The following is a 23465-nucleotide window of genomic DNA, read 5'->3' as shown; positions in this document are numbered from 1 at the left end:
TCATAGACTCGAATTATTTCCACTCTCTGTTTCCCGTGTATTTCTTGTTTACATGATTTTGCACTTGAGAAGGTCGATCAATGTTTGGTGGCGGTTCTTGAGTTTTTGAAACCATTTTTCCTTTTGCCACGTTATCTCCATATCTCTTGTAATCCTCAGGTTTACTAACTATCAGATAGTGGTTCCCCTTTTCGTATCGGAATTTATCTCCATCATCATAGACTCGAATTATTTCCACTCTCTCAGCCGGTCTTTCTTCAATACAAATACACTTGCGTCCTCGATAGTCAGAATAAACTAGGGCTCCCCTCGAGTTTGTTCCTTCTAAGAAGATTACAGTGAATTTGGAATCGTTCCAAGGATTTAGGGAGGTGCTTCCTCCTGGCATTGGTCTGTCATAGGTGAAACCTCCTGGTTGTTGACTATCCATCATGAAGAAGGATTTGTCTGATGAAGTGTCAGTATCACTACCCTCCTCAATAATCGGTGCTAGTGGATCTAGCCTTGCCTAAGTTACACTCTCCTTAGTGGACACTAAGCTACCATGATCACCTGCTACCTTTTGGTCTCTAAAAATGTGTCTTCTTGATCTTAAATTCATCAAGCTTAGCAATGCAATTTATCACAAATCCAACCACTCACCTGGAAAAGGATCAGTTTCCGCACAACTTCTTGCTTTTCCGCCGCTAAATATACCTGTACACAAGCGTTTAATTTCGGCAATCGAATCAAAGCATTTAACCCCGCTAGAGGTGGTTTTAGTAATGATTGGTATAACTGGAGAGTTAACCTCAACCACTATTGTATTTATACACTTCTGATGTTCTGGATTAGGTTTGCTAATCTGGAAGTGTACTTCCCTCAAATGTTGGTCAATTTACATGAAAAGTCTTAATTCCGTCAATGCTCCGTCAAAAGGTCAAACAAGTTCCAAATTCACTTCTGAAGAAGTTCTGGAACTCTTAAGTAACTTGGAACATCATTGTATGTCCTCAGTCAGTTTTTCTCTTAACTAAGCCCTAGTAGACATCCTACACGTAGGATGTCTCCTGCTTTGTTTTGCCTGTATTTTCTCAATATGGACTCCCCTTGATGTGATGAGTCCACAACTGTTTTTACTTTTTGATTTGGACACCTACAAGCTGGTCAATTGATCAAAAATCTGTTCCAGAAGCCTGCTGTTGGTCTGACCAATCAAATCAACTCCAATTTGGACCAAAATTGACTAGGAAGCTTGCCTCAGGCTATACAACACCCTGCTATGCCTACAGTCATTTTCTGGCTTCAATTTCATGCATTAGACATTCTACGCGTAGCATGTCTAACTGATCCAAATGACTTGAAATGCAAAGCACTGACTCCTCTTGAGGTGCTGATCACTTTGGTATGCTCAAATCTGGCTTTGAAGTTCCAAATCACACAAAACACATCCTACACGTAGGATGCCTTTTTGGCCTGTTTGACCCCACACTTGAGCCACAGCTTCCCCTTGATGTCAGCAACCCAGTGCTATGCTTAGATTTTGGTTTGGATTTCAAAAGACCCCAATTTTAGTTGTTCTAGCCCTTTTCAGTCAAAGATGCTAAAGTCTGCTTAGAACCCAATTTTCTCACCCGATTGAGAGAAAACCTTTCTCAATCACTCAATGTATCATGCAGATCATGCTCATATAGCCATCCTATGGTTTTGATCTTAAAATAATGCCTTGGCACAATTTGGGTAGGATGTATGGAAATTTCTGTCTATCTGGCCTTATCCTGTCAAGATATGGTTAAATTTCCACTTTCCAGGTGAAAATAGGGTAAAACCTACCTTCTGAACACACTGCTCAACTTAAAATTTTAAAATTTTCACCAGATCAGCTTGTAAACATCCTATGCGTAGGATGTCTCCTGGCTTAAAATTTATTTTTTTCCTGACAAAAATGCTCCTGATGCTCTGCATCTCTATCAGAAACACTCACATCAACTTTTGAACTTCACTTCAACTTTCAAACACTCTTTTGCGTTTTTTACAACCTTGTGATGAACCTAATAGCAAGTGTAACATACATGAAGTGCTCTAGATCATGAATCATGATGTCCTACTTACCCTACTTCTACTCATCATGAGAAATGGTGATAATGGTGTTTTGGTTGCTTCCTGGCCTCTCCGGACTCTCAAGATCTCCTTTCACCGCTTCTACCACTCCAACTCCTACTCATCAACTCAACTAAGACCTAAAACTATCTAAGTCTACCTAAGTCGAATATTCTAGGCCAGACACACGCTCCCTAGACTCCCTCTAAGACCTAAAGAGTCCTCCACCCTCTGACCCTATCTACATGTAAAACGAGACTCTGGCAAGGCAGAGAATCCCTATCCTCAAGGACTAGTCTCGGTCACCTACCTAGGGTTTTCGTCCTCGACAGCGGTGCCAATGTTGGCGGATACGCCGCGACGGACGTTAGCAGAGCGAGAACTCACCCAACAAGATTTGTCAGCTAAGGACGAAGCTCGACCCGTAGGCGCGTGGAAGCAAGCATAGGGTGTCAATCTACACTCGACCGACTCTCGACTAATTTCTACAGAAGTCTCTACCCAATGTCTAAGCTCCAACCTTCAGGAGTGCATAAGAGGAGATTTCCTACAATGCTTTCAAGAGCCAAATATCCATCAAACGGTCTCGAAATGCCACAGAACTTGAAGGAGACCCTACTAACACCAATAGGTCGCTCTCCCTAAGGTCCATGAACCAAAATCTCAACCCTAAACACCTGGTGCAAAATCACGTAGTATGTCTGGCCGAAATTTGCAGATCGTCATTTCCAAAAACTAAAGTGCCTAATGTGTAGCTCTACTCAATGTGAACACGTGGATATGCTGAAATGCGAAAACGGATAACGTATGCTCACCGAATCACCAGATGAAGCTCGTAGGTCGAGCTCACAAAACCGGACCGTACGCCTGCAATGTAGGTATCGGCGTGTAGCTCTCGTCGGGGGCAACACGCTGCACTTCTCCGCACTTGATTCTGACCACCGGTGCGCCCGTAGCATCAAGATGAAGCTCTCACTCTCTCTCGTACACAGTACGCTCACTCACAGACTTAATTTTTTTTTTAAATGACAAAAGGTTTTTTCTTCATCAAGGTCAATAAGTGGTATAAATAGCTTACAATCTCAAACCCTGATATTCCAATTTAACCATCTACTCAATCTAAATGTCAAAACTGGGATACAATTTGGAAACTTCAGTAAGCCCCAATATTTACAAACGTGAAATGTCGGGTTTTCTCAATAAATGAATAATTAAAAAAAAAAAAATCCGCCGAGCAGTCATTTTTTGTAGGGTGTGTCCAACCGCTAACAATGATGGTGGAGCAAGATGAGCTTTCTGCAGAACAAGTAATGTCTGTGAGGGATGAGGAGACTTGTGACGCGGCGAGTTTCATATCTCTTTTTGTCTGCTCTGTTGCTAATCATGAATGATCTAGCAGGGTAGGGGATGGGCAAATTATGTTAGGAGTTTTTTGGAAGAAGTGATTGCACATATGTACAAACACATGCATGGTGCATCGAATAAAGGAATGCCCATTTTCCATAGCCAGGTGGTTACGTGGGGCCCACATGTATACAGGTAGGACAGCATGTACATAGTGCATCGATTTTCACTCTCACCAGTACTAGTGTGTTTTTTCTATAATAATGAGGAGTTGATAGCACGTAAAACTTTTTGAGGAAGCTATCCGCGGGCCGTTGCCATGAGGGAAGAAGGTGCGTCAGATGGCATCTGGAGATTGAATGGATTCAATATTTGCTCGTGAATAAGTACGGACACAACGTGGGTGTTTTCGTGTGATAATTATGCAAAAAGATCATCATGAGGACCATATTTTGGGGCCACTTCATGTGGTGGCGGGATGAATTATTGGAAAAAGTTGAGTGCCAGGTGTGCGGATGAATGCATCAGGGTGACAACTATGCACTGCGAGGCCATTTTTTGGCCTGTTCGGGGTCCAGTTGAGGTAAACTAAAAGGCCAAAGGTGCCCAAGTAATAAAGCTAAGTGTGGGAACTAAAAAACCTGAGAGAAAGACCAGAAAAAACATGGAGAGAAGAGGAGGAACAACCGCAACTGTGTTTTTGCTGTTTTTGGAGCCTGTTTTGGCCATAAACTGCTCATCCGAGGTCGGATTTGAGCCCTTTGACATTGTAGACTAGGGTTTTGGGCCGTTCCGAACGCTATGGCTCTGTCCATTTTGCCAAATTCCTCAAATTTTTTTGTTGTTTTGGCTGTGTAAGTTTTTCCTATGAGTGAAGCCTCTGCTCCAATTTGTGATTGTATCTGGCATATTTTACCCATATTGTGTGAGCTGTTTGCCCCATTGGTGTTGGCCCAAGCTCAATTGTATCTAAACATAAAAAATTCTCCTCTTTTGTGCTGAGTGTTTTGGGGGTGTGTGTGTCTCTCTCTCTCTCTCTCTCTCTCTCTCTCTCTCTCTCTCTCTCTCTCTCTCTCTCTCTCTCTCTCTCTCTGTGGAGTGGGTAAATGGATAGTCTCTCTCCTCTCACTCCATCGGTGTGTTCCCTGTCTCGGCCAGGTGGGTTGTGTAAGCCGAGTGGTGCCTCATAGTGTGTGTGTGTGTGTGTGTATCATCTCAAGAGTGTGTGTCGAGTCATTATAGAGGCGTTGTGTGTGTTTCCATCCCGCTTACAACAGGAATGGACCTGAATGTGCTGTTTTTATAGGTCGAAACAGATCTGTAAAAATCTGCACCTGTGTACCATAGACATGCAGGCAGTTTGAGTGACGTATCTCAAAATTGGTGAAGATTTTGAGAAAAATTTCTTTTGAATAAAGACGTTTTGGTAGGCCAAAACAGATCTGCAAAAATATGCTATAGTTTTTGCTTCTTCTCTGCCTGCTTCCCCGCTGAGCTGCATTGGTACTCCCAATCCCTGAGCTCTGATACCAGTTGAAGTGCATGAGCAAGAGCGTGTGTGTGAGTGTGTGAAGCAATGGAGAAGAGAGGAGAGGAGACCTTGTGTTTGCCGGGGCTAAAACTCACTCTCTACATGTGAGCCCCCTTATTCTATTATGTACATAATGAATAAGTATAGTGGGTGGGCACTTGGCCTAACCGGCCACATGGGGCTTTACCCCAATAAGGTATACATGGTCTGCCAAGGAGAACAATGCTTTTGAAAATCCTAAAGAAAAGCTTATTTCTCAACCTATGCTTACACTATCGGACCTCTCAAAGCCATTTGAGGTCCAATGTGACACTTTTGGTGATTGCCTCTGAGCTATCTTGCTCCAAGAAGGGCACGCTATAGACTATGAAATTCGAAGGCTCGACCCTGTTGAGCAAGCTCTACGCATATATGAAAAGGAACTCCTTGTAGTTCTACATGCCTTAGACGCAAACCAAGCTCTCTGACAAAAAAATGAGGTGGGAAAATTTCCTTTTGCAATTTCATTTTCATATTGCTTACATTGCTGGCAAGCATAATCAAGTAGCCGATGCACTCTCAAGACGGTTGAGAGTGAATGCAGTTTTCATAGCAACTCACAATGATCTATCTTCTATGATAGATGAGTACGCTATTGACCCCAATTTTAGAGATGTGATTTCAGCCCTTGCATTAGGGAGCAAAGAGGAACCATTTACTTTACAAGATGGTTATCTTCTCTATGGACATAGACTATGTGTTACTATTTCACTACATGAGAAAGTAATGTATGAATCTCATGCTCCTCCTTATGTGGGGCATAGAGGGATTCAGTTTACCGTAAAAGGGATTGAAACATATTTCTATTGGCCTACCATGAAAGCAAACATACAAGAGTATGTTTCTAAATGTGTGGTATGCCAAAAGATGAAGTTTGATAGAGGGAAGCAAGCCGGATTGCTTCAACCTTTGCCAATCCCTAATTCACCATGGGAGAGCATACCCATGGATTTTATATTTGAATTGCCTAAGTCTATGCATGGGAATACGGGAATATGGACGATAGTAGACACATTCAGCAAACAAGCTAATTTAATACTTGTCAAAAAGACTATCAAAGCCCATCAGATGGCAAACCTCTTGATATCACAAATCTTCAAGTACCATGGCTTGCCAATGCCCATAGTGTCGGATAGAGATCCTAGAACGACGAATAATTTTTGGAAGGGTCTCTTTGAGAATTTAGGGACAAGGCTAAACTTCTCTTTGGCCTATCATCCCCAAACGGATGGCCAAAGTGAAATAGCTAACCTAACAATTCTTGATCTACTAAAAGCCTATGTAACGGAAGTAGATCAAAGGTCCCAATGGGAGAAGTACTTACCCTTAGTGGAGTATGCCTACAATTAAACTGTACATACTTCCACAGGAAAAGCACCTTTCGAGGTAATTGAGGGAAGATCCAAAATTCCCCATGCTACTTAAGGTACATGAGAAGATCTTTGTTGCAGATGAGTATAGCCGAGACCTACAAGAATATTTCCAAAAGATTAAGGATGCTATCTCTATCTCACACAAAAGGCAAAAGGCTGTTGTTGCTGCTAAGCACAAAAGATGAACAAAGTTTTTGTCTTATAAGACTCTCTTTTTCTTTATTGTGCACAAATGTTAAGTAGTATGCATGCTTAGAATCAAGTTTGTGGAGACGACGTCTTCCAAACACCAAGTAGAGCTTGTCACTCTACTATGGAAGATTGATAGGACCAATGTGCAGACATGCTTGCGGCAGCTTAAGCTCTCAAGTGCCAAATGGATTAGTCATCCATTCTAGAACGATGTCGTAGGGTAAGGTAGGGATCCTCCCCGCTAGAAAAAGGACTAATGAATAGGCTTTATCTTCTCTACCCCATAGTCAAGGCCGACTACGATTTCAAGAGAGAGGCAATGTCATAATAACTAATATCTAATTCTCCTAAATGATCTTCTCATGTTAAATTGATCATTTAATATGGGAAAGTGCCAGGGGAGAAAAAGCTTGAATATTGGTTAAGCTGGCAGACCAGCCATAGTAGCGATCCAAAGGAGGAAAAATAGGGATCCCAAAGTGGGGCCATCTGCAAAAGAGCAATGTGCAACAATGGGATCGCATTAAGACTTCCAAAATGCTAAGGTTCCAAAATTCAAAGATTTAAGGTTCATCCCATTAAGACTTCCAAAATGCTAAGGTTCCAAAATTCAAAGATTATGTCCCCAATGGTCCAACACTAGGGAAAACTGGACAATTTAGTTATGACCAAAAAGTCTTTCATGACTCCTAAAGAGGAGGGGGCGAGCCCTAAAGGTAGGGGAAGAGAGAGAAGCTTGTGAGAGAACACACACACACACACACACACACACACACACACTCTCAAAGGCTTCCCTTTACACAAAGGGCATAATGGACACATGTCAGCTCCCTAGGCCAATTGCCCACCACAAGGTGCACTCAAATCCTATTGGATGGACATGGAGGTGGACCAATGAGGATTAGGCTAGAGTAAATCTAGTTTAATTCATTTAAAAACACGTAATAAAAGAAACAATAAGAATTAAGCTCTCTAGAAGATTATTGGCTAGTCTCCTAAGGGGTCCAATGAGCATTCAACAGCCCAATGGCTTTCCTATTTCCTATGGCCAAAAGACAAAGGGGTCCAATGAGAGTTTAGTTGCATTATTTAATTACCTAAAGCTCTCACAAAAGGGGAAAGGGGGACACATGTCACAAGACTATCACTTATGCTTCTTAAACCCTATTGGCTAAGCTTGGAGTGGTCCAATGGGAAGCCAACAAGAGGATTTAGCAAGAGGAGTCGACCAAGAGAGAGGGGGGCTGATTTTCCAAAGGCATTATCACACACACACTCACACAATCTTATGTGTAAAGCAAGAAGACTCTCTCTCTCCTTCTCAAGATTTAATGGAAAGCTCATCACCTACTCCAAGCTTGTGAGAAGGGAGGCCTACACCAACAACTCATGGCTTTGTGATGCAAATCCAACCAAGAGAAAAGATTCAATGCTTGCTTATCTCCTCTACCATGCTAGTTACTAAGCTATAGCTATTATGAGTGATTAAGTGAGGAGATATACTTCTTTCTCGTAAGACTACTCCTTCTTCCTCTCAATCTACTCTCATACCCCGCTAGCTCTCACCATCTTCAAAGGTGTGTGAGGTCTTGGGTCTAAGACCGTGAGGGAATTAATGTTGTGTTTTATAAGCGTTTGCTTAGTGCTTGAAGCTTCCATCTTCATTGCACTAGCTAGTTATTCAAGGAGAACAAAGAATTGTATTGTAAAATGTCTCCCTTGATGGGGGAAACCTATAATACAAAGCCTTCTGGAGGGGGGACCGGCTCCATGTAAATCTGATCCTCAACTATTGTCAACATCTTAATTTCTCTCTCTTTTGAAGTATTTTTCATGCCTATCTAACTAGGTGTTACGTTTTTTGTTTCTCTCTCCACCGAAGCACTCTTGTTATGCTCATTAGAAATCTATTCTAATGAAATTCTCACTATGTTCATGCTATTTTACGCTACACACAAGTTACTAGGCCATTAAAAGTTACATCAACAATCAAGACCCCGCTCTCACATTCACACCCAACGAGAGAGAGAGAGAGAGAGAGAGAGAGAGAGAGAGAGAGAGAGAGAGAGAGAGAGAGAGAGAGAGAGAGAGAGAGAGAGAGCTCCTCTCAGCAAGGGAGTGAGAGAAAGAGAAAGCTAGAGAAGGCGCTCATCATCAACACGAGAGCTGTGAGAGAGAACGAGTGAGTGTGCGAACAAGGATTTGCAATTTCGACAACAGTGACTTTGGCAAGTAAGTCCGGGAATCACCTCACCCGGCATTGACCCAATTTTCTCGATGTTCTCCTCGGCATTGGAGACTCCCGTCCAACAGTGGAAGGTGACCTTGACATCGGTGGTTAGAGCCGTTTTGAACACCGACTTTAGGGATTTGCACCGATCTGCATCGGTTTGACATCGACAGTCCGTTGCCATCGAGAGTGCTTCTCCCAGATGATTTTCTTGGCATTTGTCCTTTATGGCTTCAAGCATCGGCCATTGGCATCAATTTTTGACACTGATTTGGCGGCTCAGCTTTAGCGACACGCTTTATGACATTGACTCTTGGTAATTTTCTTCTACGACTCGGCATCCACGGCTCAGTACCACCTTTGAGCATTGATGCCTCGATGCATCGGTTTCAACACCGATATGGAGGCTATTCAACTAGCGTACTTTTGCTCGGCGGCAAAAGACGACATCATCAACGATTTCCCAACCTTGACACAGCAGGAGACCATAGAGAGATAGTGGCATTGGCTCTCCTCTAGCCCCATCTAGAGTGGCGGCTCCAACATAGTCTCCTTGGTCATTACGGATTTGCCGATTTCTCCCAGTTTTGGCTTCAATGACACATATGACTCTGACGGCCCATTTCGGAGTGGGTCTTTCCCTCGAGTGCGCTTAGCTCTTGGCAGGTGTTTCCGATCGATGAGGTAGTGTGTGCTAGTTTCTCAACGGTTTTTCTCACAGATTGCACAATCCTTCTAGTGTGGATTATGCGCAACATGTAGTGCTGATGTACGACTGTGTGAAGCTTTTAAGAGAGCCTCTTTTCACAATTTGGTGCTTTTTCATGCTATGTATGTATTATGCAGATATAGTTTGAGCTAGCCATAGCTAGCAGGTAGCAGGTAGCAGGTTCGCACATTTACATGTGTTTTTTGGATAGGTATACATCCATAGGGCCACTCGGTCAGGAGTGAGCTGTTTTGCCAGGTTTTTGGCAGTGCAATGTATGCCATTTGTTGATTTTGCTACTGAAACACTGAATGTCTATTTTCATGCATATTTGGTGAGATTTTTGAGTTTTTGCTTGGTTTTCAGGGGAACCTCTATCGGATTTTTCCCGAATTCTCACCATGGTTTATGCATATTTGCAATTTACTCTCTGATGGTTTAGTGGCCAAGTTGACTCCCACTCGGGAAGTTATCTGTAGTTGTTTGGCTTGCGGTTTGCGTTGAGTTTTGACTGATTTTGCAAAGGAAATTTTGTTCATTTTTCCCCATCTTCTTGCCATAAAATTTTGTTGTGTTATGCCCTCTTGTATACTGGTCAGTATATTCCCACTTTGACAGTGATTGAGTGTTTACTCTCGCTTTGATAGGTTTTGTTAGCTTGGACACAATTTGGTATTCTTGTACCCACTCTCACAGGAGTGTGGATTAACTTATGGTTGTGTGGCTACAGACTTTGACAGTCACATATTTCACATGTTTTTGCATATTTTTGCAGGCAGTTTCTCTTATGGGATGCGTTTGGAGCTAGTTTACTCTCTACTTGCGTATATGGTTATGCGCTTTGCGCTCAATTGAGCAGTTTGTCCCAGTTTATGCTTGCAGATAGTAGATTGTGGAGTTGTTTTGTGCACATGTGAGCATTGGTTTTGGTCATGTTTTTCATGATTGTGTAATGGTTGAGTTATTTCCCACTTTGTTGCCATTTTGGCATTCACTTATGGCAGCAGACACGGTCTCATTCTTGTCGATACGTACAATGTTGGCATTGTGGTCACACAGGGCACATTAGGCACCGTTGTTTGAGGTGTATGAGATAGCAGAGCAGAGATCTATGCATGGTGCACATGAGGTTTGGACACATGCTAGAGAAGTGGCTTCGTATGCCAATGATTGTGATGTCATATTTTCCTTTAGCATTCCTCCTGATTACATGTCTTTGAGCAGTGACACTTCTCCACGTTGGTTGCTAGATGAGGATGCAGTTTTCCATGTCACACCGCATTGTGACTCGTTTAGCACCTTCTTTAGCGGGATTTTTGGTTTTCTACACTTGGCCGATGGTTCAACATTTGACATAGAGGGTGCATGAGACATTTGTTTGTATTTGCCTAATGGTGCGTCATACACAATACGGCATGTGTGCTATGTTCCTCAGCTGAGATAGAGCTTGATCTCAGTGAGACAGCTAGTAGACCTTGGTTGTCAGATACTGCTTAGAAAGCAGTTTTCCTAGATGCATTGCAGTTCACTAGTGATTGCCAGAGGAGATCAGCAGCCTGGTATAGCCTATGCATGTGTCTGAAGTTCGAGACAACGTAGTCTCGGTTTTTTTGCTGGCATGCTTTGAGCAAGAGACAAGATGTGTCTCCTTCGCAGGTGAGGTCAACCATGCTCATGAGACATAGAATTTAATTGTGCAGGACGTGCCATTAGACTCTATAGAGAGAGAGATAGAGCGGCAGTGCTCTAGTGAGACACGGCAGTGCTCTATAGAGACACAGACAGAGATGACAGATATGGAGTTCTTTGATATGTTCATGCTAGACGCTGGTGAATTGGTGCAATGATGCACGCACAGTTTTGCCTATGGGTGAGAGGGACGTTGGTTTCCCAATGTTGGTGTTGACACATCCATACGTGATGGGTTGTATTGATGATACAATTATTGCAGATAGTGCAAGGGGGGCGAGAAAAGCCAAGTTTGTACACATTTTGTCAGCGTTCGGGCATCTCACGTTTGACTTACTAGTGTCAGGCCCAATCTAGCAGTTGTAGTGGGAGCATTTGCAATAAGGGTTGTTAGTCGTGTGATGGCTGACACTAGCATGATGCATAGTGGAGTTTTTCAGACCATACAGAGTATTCTGCAAATTAAAATGCAAGCTCTAGCTTGGGTATGCACACTCACCTACCACCAGAGTTGATATGACTGCGTGTAGATTGACAGAGTGAGCTAGTGGACATAGGTTGAGAGAGTCTCTCACTTAGTTTCTTGTACATACTAGTAGTTTATCTTGTAGGCCTCACTTATCAGTGTATCACCTTTGAGTCGGAGTTTGTTGGGGTAAAGGCATTGCACCTTTGTTTGATAGCCCACCCATTGTGTGTACACACTTCCTTATTCTTTCTATACATAAGAATAAGGAGAACCTCACTCACTAGTTCCAGAGGTTGCTCCACCCACACCATCTTGTGCTCCTCCCCTTCCTCGCATGCACCACACTGCGCATGCACGCATCCGTGCACACATGCACTCACATTAGCTAGAAAACAGCTTAACCTCAAATCTGCAAATCAAAGAATTATGATAAGTATGGGTTGTGCTAATATAAACATGATTGTTGAAGGTCATCAATGTCCACACCAATTCCATATCATGAAAGACAAAGATATTGATGAAACTATAGTTCCTAGAGTACCATGGATGTGCACCTACAAAGCTATACCCATGTGGTCCATGGATACCCTCCAATTTTCCACTAATGACCATACACATGAAGTTCCCTTAGCAATAACCGACTATGACTAGCCAGTACTTCAAGAAACATCCTCAAGCCACCCCACTACATCCAATTCCATGCTTTGATACCAAGCAGGGAAACACACATAGCTTGGAGAAGACGAAGGAAGGTCAAGGCACACAACAGAGTGTATTACTTAGTGTGCAATGGAAAGATAGTTAGCCCTAGAGTGATGGACGTATATACAATGCACGAGGAAAAAAACCTCCTAAAGAGGAAAAAAATGCCATAGTGGTCCTAGTATATTCACACACAACACTACCACATGTATATGGTAATAGTTTGGACTCACCCTTGTGTAGATTGTCACAAATGACCACCGGTCTTTTCTTCTTCTTTATGCGGCCATCGTCAAGGTTGATCACCATGAAGAAATTGCCGATGTTGGTTGATGAGAATCACCAATTAGCAAAGATTAAGCATGGTTTACATGCTTAATTTTATCTATATAGAGAAGACGTAACAAGGAATTTTAATTTAGAGGTGATAGAGAGAGACATAGAGAGGATGTATATAAATGTAGAAGCCCCTAGAGAGGATGTATATAAATGTAGAAGCGCCTATGAGAGCTATGGAGGTGAGAGGGAATGGTAATGGTGAAGAAGGTGGGAAAAACCATGGAAGATGCAGGTTTGAGGGAGAGATGCAGAGAATGTGTGTGTGTGTGTGTGTAGAAGTGTGAAAGGAGGTGAGAGAAGACTAGGGTGACTTGTGAGAAAAAGTGGGCAGATTGGGATCCATTAAAAATCATATCTCACCAGTGGCAGCTCCAAAAATTATGAAAAAAAATTAGTCGATTATTTAGCTTGTGAGCTAAATTTTTTATTTCGACCACTTTCTCAAATTTGGAGTGAAGGTGGACGCCAAAAATACCACCAAAACACATGTTTTCTCTCATTGTTGCAAAAGTCTTCAATGGCCTCCCTTTTGTTGAATTTTCATAATGCTCCAAGAGTGAGCCCCTCCATGCATCATGGCATGAAATTGATAATTGAGATTCCCTTTATACATGTATGGATCTGGATTATTCACAAATATGATATATGGATATGATGGAAAAAAATAGATTAGTGTATAAAGAATTCATGGAATCTAGAATAGTGTCAGCTAAATATAAATATTTTGTTATCTTAAACATTGTATAATGCTCGATTGGCTTCTAAATGGAACAATTATCTCTTGAACAAACTTAGTCATGAACACTCTTTTCCATATTAGGCCAATAGACTCCAAGTATCATCAGCCTCTGCTATGTCTATGTTTTTGTGTTGTGAAACCCCATCGTTCGTTTGTGAGCTTGTCTCGAGTACAATTCTTTCTCGGATGGCTCTATACATAGCCTTATTATTTTGTCTTTTCCTTCCTTATATAGTTGTCCTGCTATAAGGACAAGCAAGCGTGATTGCTCAAGGATTGAAGTTCATCTCAATTTGCAAACAAACAATGGTGAGCAATGGTATCACACATTCACTCAACCTCCGTACCATTTGTATGTTGAAAAAGTATGAGTCTCGCAAGTCATCATCCACTCTGATAGGTGCTTCCCCATGTATCCATCGTGATAAATGGTCATCCCTTTGATGTGTAGTCCCTTTCTTGACCAGTAGGCAAGGTTTGATAAGTTTATTTAGCGTAACACCCTATTCATCGTCATCGATAAAACATAATATTGATGCGCGACTTCGTGAATGAATGCTTCTTCCAAACTCCTTCTAACGAGCCCGCTTCTGAAAGCTGAAATCTCCCCGCCCCGGGCAGGGGGCTACAAAGTCACTCCGGCTGCAGGGTTGAAACTCCCGGGTTATAGGACTAACGCCTGCAATTACAAAAGGGAGCAAGTTCAGAAGATAGGCCGGAAGCGAAAACAAGCCAGCGTGGGCAGCATTCCTTCCGAGCTGGGTCTCATGGTCGGAATCAACTATCTGCATCTCAATAACAATTCACTGTCTGGCACAATTCCTGCCACACTGGGGGCACTATGATGAAATCAAACTCCATCAATATAATGAACCATCAAAATTTACAGCCAGTATTGCATGGTTTTTTCACTAAGTACAATGCCTGTTGATCCACAAAAAATGAAAATTTGTTTGTGAGAAGGTAATTTCTAAACCTTTTTGGCTGCATAGTTTATTTCCAAACCTTCTCTTTTTGTGGTTGTGTAATTTTTCCTTACACTATTGAGATTGTTGAGATGTCGAGCTCTACATCTTGAGCTGGCTTCCACTACGGGTGTTGGCCGCCTACGGCATTTACTCACTGGCGCGTTAGGTGACCGACACGGAGGATCTCTGCCAGTGATTCTACAGCTGGACTACACTTATAGTGCCAGCCTAGTATGCTTCTAGCGAGTTCAAAATAACTAATTTCCCAAAAGGAAAAGGTTATTGGGACTATGTAGAAGGAGATAATGAAAAGGAACCAGAGATTCCCGAGGCAAATGCTACAGCAGAACAAAGAAAAGATTTGAGGGACTGGCAGCAAGGCCAGAGAAAAGTGATGTATTGGCTTTCTATGAGCATCACAAATGGCATGATGGGCTATCTACAGGATGTTGAAACCCCTGCCATTGCATGGAAAAACTTAGGCAGAGTGTTCGAGGTGAACACCAAGGCCAGGAAGCTTCAACTAAAGTCGGAGCTAAATCAGGTTAAGAGGAACAACCTCTCAATCAATGATTATGCCTTGAAGATCAAGAGTATCATTGAGGCTCTTGGATCTATTAAAGTCTCAGTGGAAGACGATGACATTGTCCGTGCATGCTTGGATGGCCTAGGAGATGAGTATGTACATTTCAGGTCTTCCATGAATACAAGAGACGACATCCCCATGTTCCAAGATTTGATTTCTATGCTTATTCTTGAGGAGAAGAACCTTGACACATCTTCTTCTCATGGAAGAAATAATTTTGAACAGGCCTTATATTCTAACTCCAACAGAGGTAGAGGTAGAGGTTGTGGTCGAGGCCCAAGGGGTTGCAGGGGCCAATTTCTGGAAGGTCAATCAAATCAAAACAATACAGGTGGCAGGGGAAACCAGTCTCAAGGCAGGGGGAGTCAAAGAGGTCGTGGTGCACGATCAAGTAGGCAGCAACATCCTGCAGATAGCAAAGAATGTTGGACTTGTGGTGAAAGAGGTCACATGTCACGTGACTGTCCAAAGGGAAAAGCAAGAGGAAAGAGAGAACAGGGCAACTATGCATCTACTAGTAGAGATGCAGATGATAACAAAAACGAGCGCATGTTTGTTATGCAGCATGTAATGAATACAATGACTACAGAGAATTCCACCCAAGATGATGTTTGGTATGTGGATTCAGGTGCCTCTAATCACATGACGTCTCGTGGAGAGTGGTTTAGAGATATGCGCAAACCAGATGTGTCAGGCTAAGTGCAGACAAGAGGACACAGCTCACCCTGGCTCATGTAGGGGACATACCCCTAAATAAAAAGAGTGGGAAATCAAAGTACTTAGCAGATGTAATTCATGTCCCAAACATTACAAAGAATCTTGTTTCTGTTGGACAAATGGTTGAGCAGGGTTTGCAGGTTCACTTCAATCCGAATGGCTGTTATGTAGAAGATTTCCAGAATGGCTGTAAGCTCATCACAAAGGGCAAATGTGTGGGCAGAATGTTTATGCTGAATGTAGACATGCCTGAGGTAAAAGCTGCATTATTTTCACAGGGCACAGGTGTTGTGGCTGATGTTGACATTTGGCACAAACGCATTGGCCATGTCAATGAGCAGAGATTGCGCAACATGAAATCAAAACAGATTGTAAAAGGTTTGCCCAAATTCAAGGTGGATGGAATGCATAAAGTGTGTGCAGCATGCCACTTTGGAAAACAGTCAAAGGGCTCATTTCCACATGAGTGCAATGTATGTAAAAAGCCACTTGAGGTGGTGCACACAGATGTTTGGGGTCCAACTGATACTGCAAGTATACATGGTTGCAGGTATTATGTCTCTTTCATTGATGACCATACAAGGAAAGTATGGGTCTACTTCATGCGTAACAAAAGTGAAGTGTTTGGTCACTTTCAGGATTTCAAAGTCATGATTGAGAAGGAGACAGATATGCAAATCAAGACATTGAGGTCAGATGGAGGGGGAGAGTACTTCTCCAATGATTTTTCAGATTTTTTGCGAATGCATGGTATACGCAGGCAGTTTACATGCAGATATACTCCACAACAGAATGGGGTCGCAGAAAGGAAAAACAGGCACATTGCAGAGGTTTCACGTGCATTGATGAATGAGAAGCACATGCCTCATCATTTTTGGGCCGAAGCTGTAAATACAGTTGTGTACATTATGAACAGGACACCTACAGCTGCGGTGCATGATGTAACACCTGAGGAAAAGTTTACAGGTACAAAGCCTGATTTGGCACACTTGAAAGTGTTTGGATGCATAGATTACGTGCATGTACCAGATGAGTTGCATAGGAAATTGGATCCTAAAGCAAAGAAATCTATTCTTGTGGGATATTCCCTTGAACAAAAGGGGTACAGGTGCTACAATCTTACTACACGAGAATTACGAGTGAGCAGAGATGTAGTCTTTGATGAGATGAGTAGCTGGTACAGTAATGCACATGGCACTATTGGGGCTGATGTAAAAGATGATGTGGTCGTACAAAATGTGAGGCCACAGTCACAGGTTTTGAGTGGACCACAAGAGTCCTCTTCTCGTGGATCTGTTGAGAAGCCATGGAATGATAGACTATGTACGTAGTTTACTCCACCAACAGGTACAGGGAATGTATCACAAAAAGGAAAGAAAAAGGTTGATGAACCTCCCTTTATGGCTGATGCATCATCAGGTTTTTCACATGTAGACATGGATTCAGATGGTTTTGAACAAAGTCTTGATGAGTAATTTGGAATTCCGGCTGTCAGGACACCTGGTGTAAGGAAAGTACAAGAAGATGCTAGAGGGCAAAGGAGTGACCCAGGACCGCGCAGATCTAACAGAGTCAGAAATCCAGTTCAAAAATTGACTTATGATGGGTATCTAGCGCATCACCAAGCCTACATGGCTAAGGTGATAAAAGATGTGGAGCCCACATGTTTTGAGGATGCAGTTGGAAATGTGCATTGGGATGATGCAATGAATGAAGAGATGGCTGCATTGGAAGCAAACGACACATGGGAGTTGGTGCCATTACCAAGTGGCAAGAAAGCTATTGGCTGTAAATGGGTGTATAAAACCAAGCATAAGGTTGATGGTAACATTGAGCGTCACAAGGCAAGGCTGGTCGCAAAGGGTTATGCACAGAAATATGGCATAGACTATGAGGAGACCTTTGCTCCAGTGGCAAAGATGACGACTGTGAGAGCTGTCATAGCAGTGGCTGCATCTAGAGGATGGATTATGCATCAAGTGGATGTGAAGAATGCCTTCTTGAATGGTGAGTTGCAAGAGGAAGTGTATCTGGATCAGCCACCTAGTTATGTCGATCCAGGTTACCCAGATTATGTATGCAGGCTTCTCAAAGCTTTGTATGGTTTGAAGCAGGGCTCTAGAGCATGGTATGACAGGATTGCCAAGTATCTTGTGAGTATTGGGTTTAGAAGAGCTCATGCTGATCATTTACTCTATGTACGCGAGAGTGATGTGGGGATTGTGGTCATTACCATATATGTAGATGACCTTATTATTGTGGGTGACAATGCTATGGAGATTGACCATGTGAAGGGTCTTCTCAAACAGGAGTTTGAAATGAAAGATTTGGGCGAGTTGCGCTACTTTCTTGGCATTGAGGTGATCACGACTCCAGAGGGTGTATGGTTGTCACAGAGACAGTATGCTTTGGACATGTTGTCAAAGTATTTTATGGCTGATTGTAAGACAATTTCTATTCCCTTGGATGTGAATGCAAAGCTGAGTGCAGAGAAGGGTGATGTTGTTGAGGATGTCAAGATGTACAGGAAGATTGTGGGTAGTCTAATCTACTTGACTATCACGAGACCAGACTTGAGCTACAAAGTAGGCTTGGAGAGTCAGTTCATGCAGCTTCTGAGGAAGCCACATTTGGATGGAGTACGACACACACTTAGGTATGTGCAAGGGACTCTTGATTACGCATTGTTCTATGCAGCAGATGTGCCATTAGCATTGTATGGGTATACAGATGCAGATTGGGCAGGTAGCATTGTTGATAGGAGATCTACGAGTGGCTTCATGTTCTCTTTTGGGAGTTCTGCTGTTACTTGGAGCAACAAAAAGCAACCTACGGTTGCTTTATTGAGCACAGAGGCCGAGTACAGAGGTGCAACAGTTGCGGCGTGCGAGGTAGCTTGGCTACGCACATTACTTGAGGACTTGGGAGTGCAGGTGGACCAACAGATTTTCATCCATTGTGACAACCTCAGCAGCATGCAGTTGGCTAGGAACCCAGTGTTCCATGCCAGGACCAAGCACATAGAGGTCCATACCACTACGTTCGAGAGCGAGTGTTGGCGGGCGACATCGACTTGGTCTACGTCAGCACAGAGGAGCAGATAGAGGATATCTTTACCAAGGCCCTCGGAGCTGAGAAGCTTCGTCGTTTCCGGACTATGCTTGGACTCTGCGACATGCAGAGCTCGAGGGGGAGTGTTGAGATGTCGAGCTCTACATCTTGAGCTGGCATCCACTACGGGTCTTGGCTGCTTACGGCATTTACTCACTGGCGCGTTAGGTGACCGACACGGAGGATATCTGCCAGTGATTCTACAGCTGGACTACACTTATAGTGCCAGCCTAGTATGCTTCTAGCGAGTTCACACTTAGTGACCGCATGTACATATGTGCTACTTTTTAGCTTTAGCACTTAGTCATTTTTGTACTCTCTTTTTTGTGAAGAAGAAGAAGAAGCTTTCCATCTTTGTGTGCTTTGTGCTTGTCTTGTGTAGCTCTCTTGCATCCTCATTCTTTACAGAGATGTCTATGTCGGCCGATTGCCAAGCCTCACCATATCGATCCTAGGAAAGCCAGAATCACAGACATGAAATGTCAATCCATGGGATATAACTGATCTGACTGGTGCATGGAGACAACAAGAGATGGCCAATCTCTCAGAAAACCCAAGTCTAGTGTGCCCTCACCTAGATCGGTCTCAGGTGTGTGTTAGACACCAAAAGACACTTTCCTTATCGCAAGCTTGATCCGATGAATTTGTAAAGTTGTGGTGCTCTGAATACAACAAAACTTAATACCTAGAATGTGTAGAGTATCCTTAACATACCTATATGATCAAAAGTCATTTTTGACACTCTAAAAAGATTATGCCTAAGATAAACAACATGTTTATCGAAGCCTGATACGTTAATTTCATGTAGTTACAATGCTCCAAATGCAATGAAACTTACTACCTAGAATGTGAAAAGTATCTTCAACACTCTCATGTGCTCAAATTTCATTTCTAACACTCAGACAAAATTGTGCATAAGATAAGCAGTCTATTTTAGGTCAGCCAGTTTCGGACTCTAAAGCACTCTATAGCTTCCTTAGGACGTGCTGATCTATCTATTTATATGGTCCAAAACTATTTTAGATGTGTGTATTGCAAAAATAGCTCATAGACGGGCATGCCTAGAAACACAACTTCACCGCAAGAGACTTACGTACAAAGAGAGATCTTTCACTTGTGGGCACATTGGTATGCTCGAATTTTCTATGCAACAAAGATTGAAACAACAGAGAGCTCATAGGACTGTACTACAGCGTACGCTCACTTTCATTATCCAAAATTTAAGTCCAAAGTTATAAAAATTGGCTTTAATACCTTACCCAAGGTTTAAAATGTGCAATGTTCGGTCGCCCAAGACCATTGAGGCTCCACAACTTTTTGTATCTACAACCTAGGTGTTGAAATTAGGGTTTCATATAAATGCACACAGCTTGGAGAAGACGAAGGAAGATCAAGGCACGCAATGGAGAGTATATTACTTAGTGTGTAATGGAAAGATAGATAGCCCTAGAGTACTGGGCGTATATACAATGCATAGGGAAAAAACCTCCTAAAGAGAAGAAAAATGCCCCCGCGGTCCTAGTGTGTTCACACACATCACTACCACATGTATATGGTAAAAAAATCCCCCCTGGAGTGATGCGCTGAACGAGAGCTGGCACATGAGTAAAGGGAAGTGCCATGCCCTGAGGACATGATCAGCCCACAAAGGGGAGTAAGCCCAAAGCTTTGCGGAAAGCTTCGAGCTTCTCATGCAACAATGCCTTTGTGAAAAGATCTACAAGATTGTCCTGTGTTGGCACATAAGCCAAGCTGATCTCTCCTGCTGAGAGCCTCTCCCTGACATAGTGGTAATGCACCTCAATGTGCATTGTGCGATCATGAAAAATTGGGTTCCTCACAACTGCCAATGCACTCTGGCTGTCAGTGTAGATAATGTTGGTAGTGTCCTGGCCAACACCCAAATCAGCCATAAGGCGTCTGAGCCATACACACTTAATTGTAGCTGTGAAGAATACCCTGTACTCGTGTCTCAAAACAACCACCCCAATCTGAGTCCGAAAAAGCATGTAAGTCTGGCAACAATGATCCCCCCTTGGGATAAAACAAGCAAAGATGTAAAGTGACACTAAGGTAGTGGAAAATCCTCTTGACAGCCTGCCAATGCTTAGACCTTTGGCTATGCATAAATCTGTTGACCTGTGAGATTGCAAACTGAGTATCACGCCTCATGTTGCATACATAAATGAGGCATCCAACAACAGATTGGTAAAGAGTGACATCTACAAGATCACCAGCATCATGGACTCAATTTCAAACCTGTTTCCATGGGAGTGGAAATACGTTTGCAATCCTCAAGTCCAAACTTACATAGTAATGTCTCTATGTAACTTTTCTGACACAAGGCAATACCACCATCACACTGCTTAAACTATATATCCAAGTAATGATGTAGCAGTCCCAAATCTTTCAACTTGAAAGTAGCATTCAAATCAGCCTTAAATTCATCAATATGTCTCTCATTTGGTCCAATGATAAAAAAATCATCTACATAAAGAACCAAATGAGAAGTACATCACCCTCACGCTTTTCATACAATGTCCTGTCTTTCTGCTGGACTATGACGAAAGCCTTGTTTGACCAAATGAGTGTCAGATTACTCATACCAAGCACAAGGAGATTGCTTCAACCCATACAAATCCTTCTTACATCTGCACACTTTGTCCTCTTGTTCTTTCTTGACAAAACCGCGAGGCTGTGTTACATAAACTTTCTCAAATATGCCACCATTCAAGAAAGTAGTAACAGGAGGCAAATCACATAAAGTCCATTTGTCATTTTCTATAAGTGCATCATATTTTGATTGCATGGTAGCCATCCAATTTTCTATAAGTGCATCATATTCTGATTGATGTACATCCCAACCAAAATGAGATGTTAATGCACATAGAAAATGCACAGTAGTCATACGACAAGTGGGAGAAAAAGTCTCTTCATAATCTATGTCTTTTTGTTGTGCATAACCCTTTGCAACAAGTCAAGCCTTATGGCGAGCTATCTCACCATCCGGCTTGCCTTTCAACTTGTAAACCCACTTTGTACCAATGGATTTTTTGCCAGGAGGCAAATCACATAAAGTCCATGTGTCATTTTCTATAAGTGCATCATATTCTGATTGCATGGTAGCCATCCAATTTTTTGAATTATATGCTTCATCAAAAGACAGAGGTTCATATAAGCCAGACACAACCAAAGCATAAAAATCTGATGCATAAGATGCACGGCAAGAAACTGAACGAGTACGACTAGACAAAGGCGCATCCAATTTACTGTCACACAATGTATGCATATAAGACCTACAAGACTGTGATACCGGATCCACCACCCTACCACCCTATGTATAGTCCGGCTCCTAGCCCTAGCCATCATATGGATCCCGAGTCCACACTGGTCCAGTGCTAGCCCCTGGCTCAGGTCCCTGACCCCCTAGGCTTAGGATCCTTGTCCTAACATTACTCCCTCCTTGGAGAAGCGTTTTCGTCCTTGAAAACACAAGTGGTAGTATCTTCGTAAGAACATTGATGTTTTCCGTGTTGGAATCCCATACGCAAGCCAACTGATACTTGATGCAGTGAGGAGGTTCAATGAAACCAAGAGGAACATCTTGATTTTCAACATTGTTGTCCTTTTGCAAGCACTTGGGTCTAAATGGTAACTCCATTATAAATCACTTGAGTACTGTAAAGGAGTAACCACAACTAAGAGTTGTCCAAAGGCATAACCAGTTTTCAGATCTTCTGAAGGTACTGAATAATGCAAGAAAACCTTGGTGCAACTTTCCTTGAAGTTGTGAGCCAGATTTCCAACTCGCGTGAGTATCTTAAAAATCTCATAGCTACCAAGGAATAGAAGAGGGAGTGTCCTCATGTCAGGCTTCTGAGCATTTTTGGAGCACACAGAACTACATGTTTACCCATAATGAAGGTTACATGCCAATATACTTTGTCAGCACACCTATTAAGTCCTTGACTTATGAAACTATGGAATCGGTATCCAACCTTACCACAACAGGTGTTCAAAGTTGAAAACCTAACCTAAGCAAATTCTAGAATAAAAAGAGAATCACCCATTCAGAATGCGTTGTGTTTACGTATTCTGTTAGCAAATACTTCACCAAAAATGACTTGTAAGCTGTCCATCCAACACGGGATGATTAGCAACAGTAAGAGTGAGGTGCTTTCCCCCAATCACTTACAAATACTCTTCCATGTCTAACGATAAACTATGACTCAACCATTGAGTATCCAGCCATATATTTGATATGGAGTGGAGACAACCAACTAGGTTGAAAGCAGGGTGGACTCAAATAAGCTCATAGTGTTTAGACCATCCAACCACAGACACCCATCCTGAGCCAATGCCTTGTATGGCAGGGTGTAAACTCATAATAAATCTGCAGTAGAGATTGTACTTGCAGTGCAAAAAGGTGCAGAAAGAATAAAGTCCATGAATTTGCATGCCGCTCCAAACAAATCAATGTTAAAGACTAGGGCCCATAACACCTAGTGTGCATGCATTTAACACAAACTTATCCAAACCGCAATTCTATGACGAGACTTTCTACGGGACATATGGGAAAGCTTGGCAACAAAATTTGGACCATAACAAAATGTGACAACCCAGTCACACCTAGGTACCAACCCTTAGA

Source organism: Adiantum capillus-veneris, chromosome 21 (assembly GCF_014529385.1).
Source record: "Adiantum capillus-veneris isolate H3 chromosome 21, ASM1452938v2, whole genome shotgun sequence".
NCBI lineage: Eukaryota > Viridiplantae > Streptophyta > Polypodiopsida > Polypodiales > Pteridaceae > Adiantum > Adiantum capillus-veneris.
This window is presented reverse-complemented; position numbering follows the sequence as displayed.